This window comes from Amblyomma mixtum, chromosome 5 (assembly GCF_055824585.1).
Source record: "Amblyomma mixtum isolate Tamu chromosome 5, ASM5582458v1, whole genome shotgun sequence".
NCBI lineage: Eukaryota > Metazoa > Arthropoda > Arachnida > Ixodida > Ixodidae > Amblyomma > Amblyomma mixtum.
In genome coordinates, this window is record NC_143016.1 from 176,396,755 (window position 1) to 176,415,794 (window position 19,040).

A 19,040-nucleotide genomic window follows, 5' to 3' on the forward strand; every position below is an offset into this window, starting at 1 on the left:
GAAGCAATCTCTCAATTTCAAACTCCCTATTTCTAAAAATTCGGGTTCTCCTCTGGAACAACCATCATAACGTTCTGTATGTAGAGTTATATTAAAAATTGTAACGCTGGCGCGCAGTAGTAATCGGCGCATCCCTAGGAGAATTTCGCGCTCAGTAAATGGTAAATGGTGTACTGTTATCTTGAAGAACTTACGTATGTAGGGTATACACGAGTTATTTCCTTAGCAAGCAGCAGAAAAAGAGCGAGAAGCACAAAGCCTCTGGAGCTTGCCGGAGCAGTCGCCCGCACCTCTGCAAACGAGTTCAAATGAAGTGGGCAGTGGCTATTGGTCGGTGCGGGCAGTGAACTTCGAGCCACGTTGGATTTTGAAAACAGGTTCTAAGCCAAAATGAATGACAGTTCGACTGACATGCACGGACGCACGCAGACAAGGGCTCACGCGCAAAAACAGTTTTTTTAACATGAATGCAGCGACGAAGTCATCGCATTCACACTTAACTCTGCTCCTTCCTCGGCGTATGTTTTACTGCAGTGCTGCCTCGTGCTATTTTGAATTTTTAGTTGTTCAGCAGACGGAGAAACAGGCGAGAACTTCATAGTTGGCAACGCAACGTGACCGGCATGCTACTTTCTGCATATCTCGGCAGAAGCATATCCAGGACGCTGCGCTTTTCACATAGGGCACCATTTCGCTGCCAGGAGACCACTCCTGTAGCATAAAAATACATCGAGCTCACTTACAACGAACTTGTCAGTCACGTGGACTGCGTTCGGCGTTTTCGAAGTTTGTAGGGAATGGACTTCCCAAATTACTGAAAAAAATACAAAGTCTAAAAAATCTGGCTTTTTTTTAAAAAATTAGTTATACATGTGTCCGTTTCATCAAAGCAGCTCATATCGCGGCGCTTGGGATGCTATGAGGTGCGGCTATATTCTTGTACTGAGATATTTGCTGGCAACAAGCCATTTTAGGAACACTAGCTATATAGGTAATTGTAGTTAAATGCTTACGGCAGCCGGCAGGCCGGCTTCCTTAATCCCATTCCTGGTGGTAAGGGAGTGCTCGTATTTCGCATAAACTGGCTTTGTTATACCACCTCCCTGCTATGTCGACGTCCGCACCGACGAAGTCATCCCAAGAGACATCCTACCAGCTATGCATCAATGACGCTTAGGCGGAAATTCGAACGCCTCTGATCACGATGGTTTTAAACAGCTCCAGCTGCCGTTCGTAGGACCATGCCGCACCAATGGTAGCTGTCACACACTTCCACCTTGGCTAGGTCAAGGCGCTGATTCCCTTTACGGTTACCCGCCTTCCCACTACGGATCGCTGTGGCGCATTAATTTGATTAGGTTTGATTAGGACGGTCGACCTCCATGCCCGGTGGACCGAAAGAAAGAATTCGCAAAACTCTGGTTTGTGCACACAAAACAGCTGGATATTATGGTTGGTTTATGGGGTTTAACGTCCCAAAGCGACTAAGGCTATGAGAGACGCCGTAGTATATCGGAAGGAAAAGTCTGCAACAGAAACAGACATTCTAAGAGTGCTACACGGCTACATGAAAGCGAAATCAACAAATTCAACTAGACTAAGATAAGGTGAACAAACAATTAGCTTAGTGTATATACACGACTAATTACATGTATACAAATAATAGATTAAGGCAACACTGAAAATGTGCAGGCGGTGTAGAATGTACAGGCATACAGCAACAAATAATAAAAAGCAAATACGTGCGAATGGATCGTTCAAGAATGCGGAATTTCATTTCATTTATTCCATGTACTGAAAGGACATAAGGGGGCGAGAGAAAAAAGCTGCCTTAAGGGCAGCTTGACAAGCTCGCACCCCCTATTACATATGGACAAGGGCAGACACAGTACATGCGCGAAACATTAGGAATTACATATTTTGTAAAGCCATTACAGTAATTAGATAACAATTATTATCAAAACACATGACAAATCTATAAATACTGTAATAACATGGAAATTTGACAAACCAGAGAGTGGCAAATTTCCATTGCCGTGTAAAAAAATGTCGACATAATACACACCACTTTCACACACACATATACACATTAACTGCATTCATCAGAATTCATATACAATAAATAAAATCAACTGTACAAGACGTCAAGGTTTCTCATATGTTCAGGCATTGTATGGCCTTTATTAAGATTATTTAACAGTCTTGGAATTACGTTACACAACATTTGCATTCTATAGTTTGTTCGTGATAAGGGAACTTCCCAGAGTTCTGTGTGTCGTGTGTGATATGGGCGAATGTTGTGACCTATGTTTGCTAACTGCAAGAGGAAGTTACTTTGTTTTTTATCTTTCACTAGGGCCTTGCATAAACAGAAATTATAATAGTGTTCCATGTTTACTAAGTTAAGTTCTTTAAGAAGTGCAATAGATGAACATATTGGAGGTGAGCTTGTAATAATTCTTACAATTTTCTTTTGAACGCGACCAAGTTTAGCAATATTTTTACATGTACTATTTCCCCACAAGAGAAAATGCGAGCCGAGTTCTCACAATCTGTCGGAGGCGAGCACGGGGTTGACGGCGTGGCAGTCGTAGCAGGGTCGCGTTTGGTGAACGGCGAACGCATGATGGCAGAAACCTATGGGGCAGAAACGTCGAGGCTAACAAAGAGGGTTAAGCTTAAGTTAAGAACAACGCAGCGAGCTATGGAAAGGAAAATGATAGGTGTAACGTTAAGAGATCGAAAGCGGGCCGAGTGGGTGAGGGAACAAACGCGGGTTAATAACATCTTAGTTGATATCAAGAGGAAGAAATGGGCTTGGGCAGGGCATGTAGATGCGAAGGCAAAGAAAGCAAACGTAGCAGGGGACGGCAGAAAGTTAGGTGGGCGGATGAGATTAAGAAGTTTGCGGGGATACAGTGGCCGCAACTGGCAAAGGACAGGGTTAATTGGAGAGACATGGGAGAGGTCTTTGCTTTGCAGTGGGTGTAGTCAGGCTGATGATGATGATGAACGCATGATTCCGCAGGAGACATTCGAGAGACTGGATCTCTCCAAAGCGCACTGCCCGCTGGCGGGAAGAGCCCGCCTTTTTAACCTTTTGTAGCGAAACACTACGGCCGCGCCTGTAACCGCCAGGGCAGATCACTGACGACTCGCCGACGAAGACGAAGCGCCAGTGGAAGACGAAGAGCCGCCGCGCTGCACGAGATCGGTTCGGGTGAGAAAGCCGTCCTTGGAGACGATGTGCCCCAAGATGGTCAACTGCCGAGCACCGAAGTGGCACTTTTTGAGATTCAGCTGCAGTCCGGTGTCGGTGAGGCAAGTCAGAACCTGCTGCAGGCGCGTTAGGTGCGTAGAGAAATCTGCCGAAAAGACAACGATGTCGTCCAAGTAACAGAGGCACGTGTGCCATTTCAGCTTGCGTAAGACGTTATCCATCATTCTTTCGAACGTGGCTGGCGCGTTGCACAGGCCGAATGGCATAACGGTGAACTCGTAAAGGCCGTCAGGGGTAATGAATGCGGTCTTCTCACAGTCAGCGGCAGCCATCGGGACCTGCCAGTAGCCCGAACGCAAGTCAAGGGAGGATAAGTATTCTGCGCCTTGGAGACAGTCAAGAGCGTCGTCGATGCGGGGGAGTAGATAATTGTCTTCGTTGGTAATTTTCTTTAGTCGCCGGTAATCGACACAAAATCTGATAGAACCATCTTTCTTTTTGACCAGCACCACCGGAGAAGACCAAGGGCTGTGAGAGGGTCGGATGATGCCACGGTGCAGCATGTCTTCAACGTGCTCACTTATTACTTGACGCTCAGCCGCAGACACGCGATAGGGGCGCTGCCGAAAAGGCGGGTGGGAGCCGGTCTCAATACGATGAGCCACGGCGGATGTACGTCGTAAAGGTTGATGGGCGGCATCGAAAGCGGAGCGGTACGTGTGGAGAAGGGCTGAGAGCTACTGACGGTAGGTGGACGGAAGAGTATCGTCGATGGCGGCGCGGAAAGGTTCGTCAGGCTCATGTTCAGCAGCGGGCTCGGATTGCATGGCGTTTACTGAGAGACTGCTGGCTGCCTCGTGGACATTAAGGTCAGAGAGAAGGCAAACAGGTTGAATGCAGCCAGGGGACTCACCAGGGAGCGGGGTAAGAGGACACGGGGATGGATTGTAGAGCACCATTTTCGTCACACCCTGGCGGACATCGAGGACAGCAGAAGGTAGCGGCAGGTTCTTGCGGCGTACAAAGGAAGCAGACGGCGTAAATAAAACGGTGTCATCCGACGCGGCACGGCACGATAGGGAAACGAGGGCAGATGCTTCCGGTGCAACTTCGACATCTTCAACGATGGTGACCTTGAGTGGCCAGAGGACAGAGGTTTCAGTAGTAAGTTCGTCAGACAAAGGGGAAAATTCAACTTTCGGTGCGGGCGCAATCGATGACGGCGTGGTTGTGTGACAGGCCAGTTCACCCGAACCGATCTCGTGCAGTGCGGCGGCTCTTCGTCTTCCGCTGGCTCTTAGTCTTCGTCGGCGAGTCGTCAGTGATCTGCCCTAGCGGTAACAGGCGCGGCCGTAGTGTTCCGCTACACTTTCTTCAGGGTTGCGTGGCGCGGGGACTTCAAGACCTCGAGCTGCACGGTCACTGCTACGAGGTTCCTGTTGGAACATGCCCGGTATGCGGGGAGGCTCTCCCGTACATTTTGGCACTTAAGAGGCGGCTTGTGACAGTAGCCCAGCGCACATGCGCACAAAGCGTATGAGCTGCATTGTTTGCTCTCTGCGCGCTGTTTGCGCCTGGTAGTAGCACAAAATGTGAAGAACCGACTAGGCATGCGATGGATACCGCTTAACCAGCGGGGACACCAGGACGCTGAAACTTCTCATATTTCTCTCCGTTGGTTGATCCCCGACCATGAGCAGAAGCTTGCGCTTTTAAACGCGCCCTCTCTTGCTCCCTACGCACTTTCCCCACGTTCGATGGTTTCTTCAGACTCCTCAGATATATGGAATGACTGACATTGTACGCCATCGCGGCTTGCTTGGTCGGCTCTAGAAACGGTAGAATTTTTAGCGATTCACCATTCACTATTAGCGTAGTGTTGCGGCCGAAGTTCGTTGTATCTCAGATGCATTCACATTGCCCTAATAAGTAATTTGACGCTGGCTCAGCAAGCGTTCGTATTAAGCGAGCATTCATTATATCTGCGGCCGTTTTATGTGGGCTAAACTGTAATAGGCTTCTAAGCGTATGCTGTAAAACACAACATAATACATCGATTTCGGCTTTGTCAACAAACTCAACACAGAACCATGAATAAGCATACGAGGTGTGTCCAAAAAGAAAGAGAACTTTTGCTATATGACATATGTATCGCTTATTGCAGGACCTTTTCAGCACAGTACCTCTCAAACTAGTCAACTGTATAGGAAATGCACCATTCCTATCGTTTCTTCCATTTTCGGAAAGCTTCCTGGAGCGCACTTTCCGGGATAGCGCACAGGTGTTTTGTCACACTGTATTCAGTCTCCTCTATGATTTGTAAACGACGTCCTTACAACGTGGTTTTTAGTTTGCGAGACGAGAAGTCTGCTTGGGCTGGGTCTGGAGAATGCGGTTGATTGGGCACAACGGAAGCGATGTTTTGCTAGATAGCTGCGGACAAGGAGGGCCGCGTGAGCCGGCGCATTCTTATGATGCAACATCTAAGTCTGGTTTATTCACAGTTGGGCCTCTTGAACAGCATCGATCAAACGTTCTACAATACTTGGTAGATTTCCTCGTTTACCATCTGACCACGTGGTCTAAATTCCTGGTGTACAATGTCTTTGCAGTAAAAAGCACAACCAACACCTTCTTGATCTTTGACCAACTAATTCGTGCTTTGTTTCAGACATACCTTTTCGCCATCCACAGCTACATCTGCACCTTCGTTTCGGCATCATAGCCATAAGCCCACTTCTCATCGCCGGTTATAATGTACTAAAAAAGGTCTTCATTGTCAATGGCACTGACAACCAGTCCCGAGATTATTTCAGCACCGGTATGTTTCTGATCATCAGTCAGCAAACGCGTCACGAATTTTGCACTGACAGGGCGCAGCTCAGGTTTGTCACTCAAAATTTTATGGCATGAATATGCGCTGATGCCCACTTCGTCGGCAACTTCTCAAAAAGTTAGACGATTTTCACGGTTAAGAGCACGAAATCTTTCTCCATGGTCATCATAAACAGATGACGACCATGTCGAGAGATTTCGTGCTGTGAATCATGAATATCGTCGTCATCTGTTGATGATTACCATCGTCCAGGCTTGGGGTCACCATCGAGCGATAATCTGTCGTGTTCAAAACGCTTAAATCACTTATAGCACTGCGTGCGAAACATACAGTCCTCCCCGTTGCTCTTTACCAAGTAACTGAAATGACTCTGTGAAAGTTTTGTAGGCTGTACCAAAATTTTATACGTACACGTTGCTCTTCAAGCTCGTTCATTTTCACTTTCACTTTGGCACTAAACCGATGAACACCTTGTACGCGTCTTCACTTTAGCTGCTGTAGCTCGCGAAGTAACGGACAGAGCTAAACGTGGCATCCGGCAGTTCGTTGTCTAAACCTGCCGCTACGCGCGCTCAGGAGCCGCAGCGCGCGCCCTCTGGCGTTTAATGCGCTAATTAAAAAGTTCGCTTTTTTTTTACATATCTCGTACTTTTCGAAGGACCACTAAGCTCGCGTACGGTACTGAGGGCTTCCGAAAAGAAAAAAAAACAGGAAAATGAATTTTATTCCATTAAACTATAAAAAGAACATTCCGGGCAGTCAGCGTCCACGGCGTGCATGAAAAGACCTCAACGCAGCGAACAAGAGCACAGCTAACGACACGGAGCGAAAATGCCCTTGTGAGGTCACGAAGAAGAAAATTCCTTAAAGAAATTCCCGTTTTTTTTCAACAAATATAAAGACACTGTTGGTTTTAGTCCTAAGCAATTGAGAACCTACTTCGTGCAAATATAATCTATACATACATGTGTTCTTACTTTAAATATTATACTCGAATTTACAAATTTTCTGCCTTGTTGAGCTTTTTCCATTGATTTTATTATTGATCAGCTTTTTTGTTTTGTTTTCATCCCGTGCTACAGCGACGTATGCATTTTATAACACTTTTTAATGAACTTCTGGAATTTTGCTGTTTGCTCCTGCTATGTTGTGTACTGTTTTCCTGGGCCTTTGTCCAGCTGTTTGTACAGCTTTTAGCCTAGGCGGCCATCCACTTGTTGGAAAATAAATTTGATTTGATTTGATTTGAAATATCTACCCCAGCAAATGGAGTCAAAATTCCAGGAATTACAATTTGAATTCATTAAAACTTCCTGTTGAGCGAGTTGGTAGTTCATCTTGAATTAGAAATGTTATAGCGCAAACAAAGACACGGACAAAAGAGAGGAAACACACACACGCGCAATTTGAAGTACGCCGAATTGGAATTACAATCTATGGTATGGCGAACATAAAGCAATAAGCATTTATTGCGAAAGCACCGCTCCGATGTGCAAACCCCAAGCAACATCTTGCGATATCAGTGGGCTTATGCCATAACTGCCGTCGGTCTCGCTATCACATAACATCTTTTACACTCCTAGCGCCCCTGTTTAACTGATACCCCTCCTCACACAGCGTCGCCGGATTGCGCCGCCGTCCCCGTTCCCGCCGCGCGAGAGCCATCGACGTTGGAATCACTCGAGCAATGGCGCGGCTGGGTGGACCCGCGCTGCTCATGCCGTGGCTTTTCATGCGGTTGCTTTTGAGGCGGTGTTGCCTCAATTGCTTTTGCACGTCCCAATTGGTTTACCTACGTTAAAACACCACCATTTACGACATGAGAAAGAGCATATGCCAACATTAGAATGCCAGCGCTTTCGGGCAGCCAGCGGGCAGCCAGACTTGCAAGGACGATTTTGTGCTGGCAGCGCTGGGGCAACTGGGAGACGACGGATGTAGGTAGTATGGCAGCGGAAAGCTCGCGCGGCCATTTTTAGATGGACTAGAAGGACCGCGGTACTTCATGCGATGTTTTGCGCGACGCAGGCGCTTGTTTCGGCTTGGTCACGGTGCATATCAACTGTGTTGCCTGCAATAGTACCTTTTGCGGTAGTTCCTGTTCATTTATATGTTTTGCGTGCGTATGTGCGACCGTATTTTGATCGTGTCACCACCTCGCAAGCACAAACGCCCGCTTCATATTACGATAGCATAGTTCTGATTCAGAAAATATTTAGGCTGTTATAATTTCGTGAGCCCGGCTGATATTGCGGTGGTGTTCGAGGCCTTTCACGAGAGGGTGGTGGTGGGGGTGAAAACATTTATTAAATCATAGGGAGAGGTGTTGGGGGTCGTGACCTGAAGGGTCACGCCCTTGCAACCACTAGGTGGGATGCCTAGACAGGTACCCCATTGGCGTTTGCCGCAGCCCGGGCGCGCTGCGTTAAGGCCCTTTGGGCCTCGAGGGTGCAGCAACCGGACAGGGTCGCCTCCCAGTCCTCTCGGGTGGGGTTTGGGATAGGGGGTAGGGATGGGTTCTGCTGGCAGGCCCACACCATGTGGTAAGTGTCAGACACCTCCCCACAGTGTGAGCACCGCCCGTCGAATTGAGGATCGTAATGTTGCAGAGTTGCCGGGCACAACATCGTGTTGGTGAGCAGGCGCAGGAATACCCGCTCGTTGACCTTCCCCAGCCCTTTGCACGGGGTGGGAAGAGTTTGGTGCGTGGATTTGTAATACTCGCATATTTCTTTAAAAATATAAATCGGATTGAAATCAGTGTCCTGGTCGGCGTCGGGTCCCGTGGGAAATGCCCGGAGAGAGAGAGCGCGCGGGCGGCGGCGTCGGCTGCCTCATTTCCGTGGACGCCTTGGTGACCTGGAGCCCAAACGAGAGATCGGTGCGCGGGATCCGAGTCTCGGCTACAATTTTGGTAAATGCGATAAGCTAGGGGAGTAACCCACCCTTGCGTGACGTTGCGGCAAGCCCCTCGCGAGTCGGTGATTATGTATTTGGAGGAGGTGTGAGAGGCTGCCAAAGCGATGGCAACCTCTTCTGCGTGAATTGCTGACTGGGCCTTGAAAGTAAGGGCGTCTACTGTTTTACCCTCGGGGACAACCGCGGCCGTGTACCATCCCCTGGGGTCCGGGCCGGACGCGTCCACGTAGAAGACTCCTGGTTTGCTCCGAAAAAGGCGGTCCAAGGCTTCCGCCCGCGCCAGGCGCCTGCCATTATGATCCTCTTCGGACATATTGGTGGGGAGAGGCCGCACGTGGAGGGTGCGTCTCCAGTGTACGGGAAGGCGGCATGTCTCCTCTGTCAATTGAGTGTGCTGGATGTGAAGTCGGGCTAAAAGGCGGCGACCCGACCCTGTCTTTGTGAGACGAGTGTATTGGTTGTTGAGGTGGGCCTCCCGAAGCTCCCTAAAGTGTTAACCATCCCCAGTGCCAAAAGGCGGCTGGTAGAGGTAGAGACCGGGAGGTCCAGCGCTCGTTTCATGATTTTGCGGAGGATGACCTCGAGGGCATCCTCCTCCTGTTTCCGCAGGTGGAGATAGGGAGTCGAGTGCAAGATTCGACTGGTCACGAATGCGTTCGCCAGCCGCAAGGTGTCTTTGCATCGTAACCCACCGCGCTTATTGGAAACCCGGCGGACCATGCGGCCCACCTGGTCCCCCACCTGCCGGAGCTTGGCGAGTGTTGTGTCGCAGCGTCGCTGGTTGTGTATGAAAAGTCCGAGGACTCTGATTTCCTTGGATTCGCGAATGGGACCGCTTTGCAACGAGAGATGGATTTGGGTCGAGCATGTGCGCGAGGGACGCAAATGCACGAATTCCGATTTCTGCGGGGAGCATTGCAGACCACAGTCTCGAGCATAGCGGTCCACTATGCTGGCGGCCGTTTGCAGGCTGGTCTCCATATCCCCCAGGCGCCCTTGCGTAGCCCAGATGGTGATGTCGTCGGCGTACATCGCTTGCTGGACCCCTTCGACCGCACCCAGTAGGGCGGGTGGGCGCATCATGGCAATGTTGAATAGCAGAGGGGACAGCACCGCGCCTTGTGGAGTCCCCCTCGTGCCGAGCAGGAAAGGTCCGTGCTCTTCGTCCTGTATTCTGATGTAGGATAGTCTGTCCGTGAGAAATTGTTTAACGTAATTGAAGGTATTGGTGCCACAGTGAGTTTGACTCAAATGTGTGAGTATGATCTCGTGAGTTACGTTATCGAACGCTCCTTTCAGGTCGAGCGCAAGGACTATTTTGTCGTTTTGGGGGTGTGTAATCGGGTTCAAGATTTCGCGGTCGAGTTGGAGCAGGAAATCCTGTGCGGATCTATGTGGGCGAAATCCGAAAATTGTGTCCGCGAAGGTGTTGTGTTGTTCGAGGTACTCGGACAGCCGATTGCGCACCATCGTCTCCATCAATTTGCCCACACACGAGGTGAGAGAGATGGGGCGGAGGTTGTCCGTGTCGATCGGTTTTCCGGCCTTCGGGATGAAGGTGACAAGGGCCGTTTTCCGGTCAATGGGGAGCGGGGTTTCCCCCGTCCATATCGCATTGATGTATTCTAGAAGGCACTGGTATGCTGAATCAGGAAGGTTCGCCAAAAGTTTGACGGTGACCTTGTCCCGGCCCGGCGTGGTGCCCCTCTTCATTTTGGCCAGACCCGCCCGCAGATCGTGAAGCTGGAAAGGCTTATCCAACTCAGAGTTTTCTCTGCCAGCGTAGGAGTAGGCCGATCTGCGGGCGTCCTGAGTTGTGCACAGGTAGCGATCCCGGAGCGCCTGTGCCAACTGCGTTGTATTTCCTTGGAATGAGTGCATGGCTTTGTGTAGTTGCTTCTGCGTTTCTGTACGGGTATGTGTTGGGTTGATTAGGGCTCGGAAGAGCCGCCACGTGTTGCGGCTCGACATCTGCCTCGCCGCCGTGTTGCAGCGGTCTACCCAGTTTGAGTCAGCGAGTTGGGCCGCGTACTCTTCTGCCTGCCGGGTGAGGTCCGCAATGCGCGCTTTGAGCTTCTTGTTGTGTTTCTGGCGCTTCCAGCGGCGCGTGAGGCCGCGGCGCGCTTCCCAGAGGTGGAGGAGGTGGTTGTCCACGTCCGTGACCACCTCAGTGAGCTGTATCTGCTTCTCGTGGGAGCGAAGGTGCGATATGACTGACCGGGACCAGTTTGCGTATCCCTGCTCTGTGATGTTCGTGTTGGTGTCGGACGGGAAATTTTGGCGAAAGGTGGTCCAATTGGGAATGCGTGCTAGTGTGGTAGGGCGCTTTAGGAGGCGTGTATAAACAGTGGTGTTGATGATGCAGTGGTCGCTGCCGAGGGTATCCTCGGTGTTGATCCAGTCTGCGTGTCTTATGTTGCGAGTGAAGGTGAGGTCCGGGCATGTGTCTCGGGTCACCGAGTTGCCTACGCGAGTAGGAAATGCCGGGTCGGTGTGGAGGGTGAGGCCCAGTGTGGACGCCAACTCCGGCAGCATGCGTCCGCGCACTTCCTCCTTACGATAGCCCCATAGCTGGCTAGGGGCGTTGAAGTCGCCCACAATCAGCAGGGGTTCGCGACCCGCCTCTTTAAGTGCACAGCTAAAGAGGTCCGCGAAGGTCACTCGCTTCAGTTTCGGGGAGCAGTATACATTAAGTACGTGCAGGGGAGGATCCGATCGGCGAAGGGGAAGGATCCTTACCATGGCGTACGAGTACAGTATGTTGAGATCGAGGTCGATTTCGGTGGCTGTGTACGACTTGTGTACGAGGAGACACGACGAGGGGTCTCGCTGGAACGTCCCGTAGTTAGTCAATTTCGCCGCCGCTCCTGGCTCCTGGAGGGCGACCACGGCAGGTAAAGCCTCGAAAGTTTCTAGGTAGAGGCGCAGGTTCGCGCGTTTCTGGCGAGCCTTGAAGCCTCTGCAATTCCATTGCGTTACGGTTACCAACGTGTGTGTTTTCGGAGGTGGGGAACGCTTGTTAGGCCGTGCCGCCATCATTAGGATTGGAGGTGAGAGACGGGGGCTGATTGGACTCTGGCCTACAGCTAGCACTGGATGGGGGTGCGGGGTTGGAGTCCTGCGATGCCGGGTCTCTGGGATTACAGATAATTTTCTTGTGCGTATTGCAGGCTTGGATCCCCTCGAACCGCCGACTGGTTCGGGTGGTTTTCGATTTCATGCAGCGGCTTATGGCTGCAGGGACCGATGACGAGCATTTGGACTCCATGCAGTTCATAGCCGTTTCTACCATTTTCTGAAGCTGGGAGGTGAGACGCGCCTCCATCGCGGTCATTGCCGACGCGAACGCGGGCGGCAGTTCGGGCTCACTCTCCATGGCGTCGGGACTCGGGATACTCGTCGCGGCAGCTAGCTTTTCTTCCAAATTTTGAATTTTGGCGAGCAGTTGCCCGATCTGTGCTCTAAGCTGCTCATTTTGTCTGCGGCTTTCGACATCTACGCCGTAAGCCGAGGAGGGGGAAGTGGGCCAGGGTGAGGGAGGGGAGGGGAGGGAGGAGAGGAAGCAACCCCTGCCCAGCTGCTCACCTGAGTGTGTTGTTGCTGCGTCGGGGCCCGGGCTCCGGCAGCGCCACTTGGTTTGAGGCCGCGAAAGTGCTTGGCGTAGTCTCTGCTGAGGGGCGGTGGCGGTGCCTGCTTTTTCTTCTTGTTTTTCTTCTTTCTCTTCTTCTCTCCCGTTGTCTTCTGTCCTGGAGATGAGGAAGCCGCGTTGACGTTTTCCTCGCGCGAGCCGGTGGCGTTATTGCCATGTACTGCGCCGCCATTGGCTCCGTCGGTGGTGGGATCTTGTCTGTTTCCAGACTCTGGCTTTTCGAATCCTCCATGTCGAGAGGGCTTGACACCGGCAAGGTGAGGCAGCGGCGGCGGCAGCGGCGGCGGCAGCGGCAGCAGCCGCAGATTCTAGCTCAGAGAACGCTCTCAGACGCGCGCATATATGCATGTGCTGAAAGTTTTTTGCTGGGTGTTAGTTGAGCGTGATACGAGAGCGTATACGTTCTTCATTGCGTTCTGCGCAGTGCAAAGGCGGATATCATTTGTGAGACGCTTCACTGGAACATGTCCTTTATTAAAAGGCCTCAAAAGCAGATTGCTCGTGGCATCTCTGCGGGATATATGTGGCCATTATGGCAGTTGCCGATCGAGGCGAGTGCTGATTTTGTCATCCACAACTGTTGTACAGCTTGATGATCGGGCCTTCTGCCACATATGCTTAAAGTATCCGAAAAGTATCGTAGGCATGCATCTCCTCGCGTTTGGCTCATTAAAGAGATTAAAAGAATCTCCCAGCGCTGATCATCATGCAAGCGTGCACACGCGGTACGTGAGGTGTCGACACGCATGGTTTGACTAGCGCCTTTCATTCCAGTGCCATTTCTCTGCGGTAAAGCTGTACGATTACAGATATGATACGCAGCTAAATTTGTAGAATACACGCACTCTTTCTAGATAAACGTTCAAAACGCTGGTGTGCGCTTCTGTCGAGGTTATGCGCGCATTCCTTGCCCGCAGCAAAAGCCGGCTGCCGACAGACTACAGTTAAACGGAACGTATCCAGATTCGTTTCTGATTACAGCTTACAGTAAGCAGTTTACAAGCGTAGAAATTGCAACGACCGCAGCAGAGTGAATCACCATGCAGGGTCGATCGTCTACGGTCATACCTGTCATACTTACTGTGTAGTAAACAAACTCCCAATAATGCGAGAGTACGGCGTATCGTTTGATAAGCAACGGACGGGCAGTCATTCCGTCCTATGTGGTGTGGACTGAAACACATTAGACTGCTGATCGAATGCTTTGGAGGATTTCTCGAAGCTTACACAGCATACCGTGCACCGAAGGCACACGCTCGCGTTGTCGTCGCCGATGTATATGGGTGCGAGCACAATCAGCTGTTTGTTCTGCAGTCTGCGGCAGCCCTCAATAACTTGAGGTCGTTGTTTTCGATGTGAAGCAGCCCATTTCTGCCGTACGCGTGCGTAGCAATAAGACGCAGCAAGACGCGAAGTGACGGAGACCATATGCCTTCCGTGATCCGGGACTTGCTTCCCACCATGATGGCCGGCTGGATGGTTTCGGTGGCCGCCAGCCCATGCGACCATGATGCGCTTTCTTGTCAGAGGCGAACTTTCTGGCAGCCAGCGCGCTGCCCAAGCGCGGTAAATCTAAGAGGCCCAGTGTCCATGTCTACGAACTGTTACGCAAAGAGGGCCCTATGCCGATAAAGGAAGCCGTTAAAGCTATCGCGTGATGTACTTAAGGTAGGGCTTAAGTGTCCGTTGAAGTTAATATTTTTTTTATATTTTTTGAGGTGATAAGTTAACCCTCAAAAAATGCAAGTGTCAATATACATCTCTAAGCATCCCTGTTTCTTACAAACGTCACATGGGAATGCATCACGAAATTGCTCTGAGAACACTTTCTCTAATTTCGAACAGCCTGACTGGCATTGGCGTCGGCAGTACACAGGCATAAGTGGTAATGGCGAAAATGGGAATTTTAAAATTTTAAGTAAAAAGCAAGCACGGTGTGGCAAAACGTGAAGGGGAGGCTTGTATTCGGGCCGCTAAGCTTCAGTTGAAATAAACAGCATTGACAGTCGGGAAGATTTCATCGGGACCCCAGAGAGTTCTATACCATTAATGTTGCTTGCGCTGCAGTGAAGATAAGACGCGTTTGTCAATTTCAGCATTTTTATTTTGTAATTTTCGTGAAGGGAAGGGGCGGCCGAGAGGAAGAACGTAATCCTTGAAGCAACCAATGTATGTTATGCAACTGTGCAGTGCTACCACGGGAAGCGCAACCCAATTCGTCCGCGTAATTATCACCTTGAGTGCCTTTTCAACCAACACGGCGCAGCGAGAGCAATCGACTTGAAGAGAGATTTGTTGCAGTAATCGGAGGACGGCATGCCCGATGTGGCTAGTAAAAGCAGCAATGAGCAATGGCGTGCGCAGTTAATGCGTGGGCAAGATTTACTTACGAGGGTGTTATAGCCTTTCGGTGTATTGCACCATAAGCGAAGAGCATTTGTATAGTGCACAAACGACAAATACTTTCAGCCGATTTTTGAGCGTGATCTCTACTGAGTTTTTGCAGAAAAAAAATGAAATACCTGCATATTCCAAAACATGCTTTTAATTGAGGCCTCTCCGCTTTCTCACGCTGCGCGTTAAGTTCCCGGGTTAGTGGTTTGGGCTTGTTGGTGTGGGTGCGTGACGAAAGGAAGCAACTCGAAAAGACGAAGACGAGCTCAGAAGTTGAAAGGACAGGCGCCGAACTTAAACGAACAAAAAGGAATAACGCATAGGCAATGTCACTGCATAAACACAACACCTGTGTCAGATCTGCCGGCTGCTATTTGAATGACCACTGTATTATGTGCAAAAAGTGTGAGTCATGTACACACGTACCCGAATCGAGGAACGGGCTCGGACTAAAACGGAAAGGCTGATCGCTGTGGCACTGCTAAAGACCGAGAGCAGTGCGTTAGCACGCCTTAGGTTTTACTGACTGACAAGGAATATAGTTTCCTAGAATGATATTAATTTTGGCACAGCTTTTGCGTTTCTGTAATGACATTAACTATGCGTTATTCCAACTTGCCCGTTTAGGATCGGCACCTGTCTTGTCAGCATTTGTCTTGTCCTTGTCTTTACGCACTGCTTCGTCTTGTTAAATTCCTAGGCCTCTTATGCGAGTTTCGCATATGTCATGCATTTATTTAACTCTTAAGTGGTGCCGAACCAAAGTTCCCGTATTTTATTTGCTGGAGACGTTGAAGCGATAAAGTAAAATTCAGGGGGGCGCTTTGTTGACCTAAACTGCGGTGAGGCGAAAGCCTTAAGCGCGGTGTTGCTGCTTGTGTCACTGATGTGTGGTTAAGATGTTAAGTTACGCCGGTAAGAGTGGAACGCGACAGCGTCTTGCAAAGCTGCAGGGAGTCCACAGAACGACATCGCCCGTTCGGCTCTACGCCTTCCTTGCTCGTCGGTAAATTGATTTTTGAGGAAAGGAAATGTATCTGTCTCACATATCTCGGTGGACACCTGAGCCTCGCAGCAAGGGAACGGAGGAAGATAGGAATGAACGAAGGCAGCGTATTCACTAGACGCGCCTTTGTTCATTGGCAACCATCGAGCTGGCATGGCGGTAGCAGCTTAAAAAAGAAGGTTTTCGTTCCTGGCGGCACCTGCATTTTTTGAACCCTCTTTAAAACATCTCTCTGCCGGGGCCTCCACTGGGAAAACTATGTCGCACAAAGCACGGTACAGTGTCTTCCGTTTCACAGTGGACAGAAAATCATTTGAAAACCGCGCGGAAAGGAATCTTGCACTCGCTACGATTTCCCGGTAAAAACCGCTGATCCTACCATAAACCTCTTCGGTTGCGACTACGCACCCCGGCAGCGGGTGCCGCAGCTTAACTTGGCATACGGTGCGCAAAAACGGGTCTCTTGTTGGTTGGTTTATGGCGTTTAACGTCCCAAAGCGACTCACGCTATGAGAGACGCCGCAGTGGAGGGCTCCGGAAATTTCGACCAGCTGGGGTTCTTTAACGTGCACTGACATCGCACAGCACACGGGCCTCTAGAATTTCGCCTCCATCGAAATTCGGCCACCGAAAGACGCGGGATCGAACCCGCGTCTTTCGGGTTTGATCCCGGCCGCGGCGGTTGAGTTTCTTTGGAGGAGAAATTCTAGAGGCCCGTGTACTGTGCAATGTCAGTGCTTGTGTCCCGAAAAAACAAATAAACGATTGATTAGCTGTCGCAAAAGCAGGTGGCCCAACCCCAGCCCTCCGTCTTGTACCCGTCGGAACAGGTTGGTCCGGCTGCAGGGCTCCCATTCAGACGGCCAGATGAAGACGGCGAAAACCTTTGTAGCTTTTGAATGCTTAACCTTGAACAGTGCAACACGTGCATTATGTACCAGAACCTGCTGATAAAAAACAAGTTGCAAACAGTGGCTGTGGCAAAAATCTACAAGGTTGCTCCTTTCCACTTATCCGTTTTCTCCCGTAACTCTTTGACCCGTCCTTTCCAATACTGTTCATTATCTCGGTAAGCAACGAACGGAGCGCATAAGTATACATATCTGATGTCGTCGTCCAGGACGCACTAGTTAACCATTCAGTCGTAGATGGCTACCTTCCATGCCAAAGCACGAGGCACTTCGACCAATCAACCCCGCTGCCTGTAGCTTGGCTGAATTTGCGTACACATTTAAAGCCTCGCTTATGCCACCCTAATCAACCGCAAACACAGCAATCTCATATGCGTACGCCAAGAGCTTTACTTGGGCTGTTTTCTGGCCATCCAGAAAGCCGCTGCAGAGCCTCCGGAGTGGATCTCGAGACTAGAGCCGCTGTGCAATATGCGTGAATTTTAATCTGACGAAGCTAGATTAATGCTGGATGACCACGACAGTGTCGTGTGTATGTACATGTACACAGCGTTTAGTGTGTTTTGCTGATTGTTTGTTTTCTTGAATGTTATGTGCCAAAGCCAGGCAATAAAGAACAAAAAGATCTGTCATGGCGGAGTGGTTACCATTCTCGTCTCGCACTCCGGAGTTCAATTCCCCAACTCGACCCATTTTTATTTATTTATTTATTTATTTTATTTGGAGCATCACTATACCATCCATTTAATTGGTTGTACGGTTACTAGCTAAAGGTTAATTGGCCTCGTTTTAAATTCGCGCACTGTGACGTAACCACCATTTCGACCAGTTTAAAACCGTCACATTTCTGTCGACAGCTCCTGCTTACAACGATGAGGCCTTAAAGGCTTCCACCTTAATATGGAAAAGCTGCGGCAGTTGTGCCTTTAAATCGGTATGAAATCAAAGAGCCACCGAACCTCCAAAGCGAGGTATGTTGCGCTTTTCATTAATAGAAGATGCCTCTTTTGGTGCGAAAGCACTAATCCGGAGGTTTGACAGCCTAGAAAAATCTTCGTCTTCTGTTGCGGCCGGGTGAACGAGCCTAGCGTCCAGTATGACCTAGCGCTTGTGCTCTGTCCCGCGGCACTGCCCGCTCATCGTCGGCTTCGGCGTGGCAAAAATGCGGTGCCTCTGACCAACCAAACCGAAGACTTCTTGTCCGTCCGGGCCGCAACGCGTAACAATGAGATGGCAGAGAACAAAAGGACAAAGTGCACCGTGATTTCGCAGTGTGTAAGAATACTGTGAATATTCTCTATCATTTTTTTTTGCATGCAATAGCCGGAACAAAAGGGAAACCCGATCAGGTTGTGCATTTTGAGACATCTAAATTCATGTTTTCTATTGCATTTATGTGTTTTCGCGCGCTCATGTTTGTCTTTATAATAAGGGAGTAATTACACGTTGGCATCCACCCAAGCGCAGCCATACGGCTACAAAGGAAAGCTATACAGCTTTCTCAGAAACTTCGTAGTTAAAGAAAAATTCGTACTGGTCCGGGGTTCGAAGCCGGGACCACCGCTTCACCGGAGCAATCGCTCTACCAACTGAGCTAACCGGGGCGGCAAGCTTATGGTAGGGCGAGAGCGAATTGATCAATAACTCGAAGTGGAAACAGTGTTGGTCAAATGTTTAAGGGGTTTGTCTTTGCGTGCATGCGTGCATTCCGGTGTGCGCGTTCCGTTGGAGTTGGTACTCATCCTTCCACACGGCATCATCCGCCTGTCCTACCCATCTTTCCGCTTCGTTAAGGATGTCCTGTGCCGTTCCCAGTTCTGTGTTCTCGCTTATTTACACGATCTACGCAAGTGAAACTCAGAGCCCCGTCGCACGCTACAGCAAGCCGTCAGAAGCTGCGCACTCTTCCATTAGGCACGTCCCGCAGCGCAAAATTGCGTTTCCTGATATCAGCTGCATACAAATGGAAACTCCCTTCTTACCTTCCTTCCTCATACTCCATGAACCTACACAACATAAAATCGACAAGGGCAGCAAACATGTGCTGCCAGAGGTCCAGTCATAGCAGTGTTACCTAAAAAGGAGGTCGCAACCACGTATATAAA

At 50.0% G+C, this 19,040-nt stretch overlaps 1 protein-coding gene across 2 annotated transcripts in view; it reads left to right on the top strand.

Annotated features, from left to right (window-relative positions):
• Positions 1-19,040, top strand: part of LOC149344790 (melatonin receptor type 1C-like) — a 145,418-nt gene that overhangs the window by 99,453 nt on the left and 26,925 nt on the right. The gene's annotated exons all lie outside the window — the stretch shown is intronic.